The sequence below is a fragment of the Myotis davidii genome, unplaced genomic scaffold (assembly GCF_000327345.1).
Source record: "Myotis davidii unplaced genomic scaffold, ASM32734v1 scaffold747, whole genome shotgun sequence".
Lineage (NCBI taxonomy): Eukaryota > Metazoa > Chordata > Mammalia > Chiroptera > Vespertilionidae > Myotis > Myotis davidii.
Window position 1 is genome coordinate 493,922 of NW_006298695.1, and position 1,526 is coordinate 495,447.

Here is a 1,526-nt window from a genome sequence, read left to right on the forward strand (position 1 = left end):
CGGGGGCGGCAGGCCGGGGCAAGGGGCCGATCAGGTGATCGGAGGGTGATGGGGGTCTGCGCCTCTGGCCCAGGCATCAGGCCTGGGCAGGGGGCCGATCCTGCAATTGGAGGGTGATGGGGGTCAACGCCTGAGGGCTCCCAGTATGTGAGAGGGGGCAGGCTGGGCTGAGGGACACTCCCCCCCCACACACACACCAAGTGCACGAATTTCGTGCACCGGGCCCCTAGTATATTATATACACATGACTGAAACCAAAATATATTTTTTAAATGTTTATTGTTGAGACTATTACAGGTATTCCACCACCACCACCCCACCACCCCACCACCCCTCGCAAGTGCTCCCCTCCACCCAGCACCTGCCCACCCCAGGCCTTCACAACCCTATTGTCTGTGTCCATAGGTTATGCATATATGCATATACCGCAAGTTCTTTGGTTAGTCTCTTCTAGCCCCCTCTCTCCCCTTTCCTCTGAGATTCGTCACTCTGCTCCATGTTTCTATGCCTCTTGTTCTATTTTATTCATCTGTTTACTTTGTTCATTAGATTCCTTGTTTGTTTATTTTGACTTTAAGATTCAATTGTTGATAGATATGTATTTATTGTCATTTTATTGTTCTTCTTCTTCTTCTTCTTCTTCTTCTTTTCTTCTTCTCCACCCTTCAACATTTCATTTGTTCTAAATACTGGTTTAGCGTTTTCTTGTCTGGGAAGCTCTTTATCTGACCTTCAATTCTAAATGAGAGCTTTGCTGGGTAGAGTCATCTTGGTTGTAGGTCCTTGCTATTCATCAATTTGAATATTTTCTGCTACTTCTTCCTGGCCTGCAGTTTCTGTTGAGAACTTAGCTGGCAGTCACATGGCTCTCCCTTGCAGGTAACTAACTGCTTTTCTCTTGCTGCTTTTAAGATGCTCTCTTTGTCTTTAACCCTTGGCATTTTAATTATGATGTATCTTGGTGTGGGCCTCTTTGGGTTCGTCATTTTGTTTTGTTTTTATTTCAGAGAGGAAAGGAGGGTGAGAGAGAGAAAGAAAAAAAAACAGCAATGATGAGAGAGAATCATTGACTGGCTGCCTTTTGCACACATGCACACACACACACACACACACACACCGCCACTGGGAATCTAACCCACAACCCGGGCATGTATCCTTGACCAGAATAGAGCCTGGGACGCTTCAGTCCACAGGCCGACACTCTATCCACTGAGCCAAAGCAGCCAGGGAGGTTCATCTTGTTTGGGACTCTGCTTCCTGGCCTTATTTGTAAGTCTATTTCTTTCACCAGGTAGGGGAAGTTTTCTGTCATTATTTCTTCGAATAGGTTTTCAATGTCTTGTTCTTTCTCTTTGCCTTCTGGCAACTCCATGGTGAATGTTGGTACGCTTGAAGTTGTCCAAGAGGCTCCTTATACTATCTTCATATTTTGGGATTCTTTTTTTTTTCTCTCCTAATTGGGCGTGGGGTTTTTTTTTGCTCTCTTATATTTCAAATTGCTGATTTGATTCTTGGTGTCCTCTACT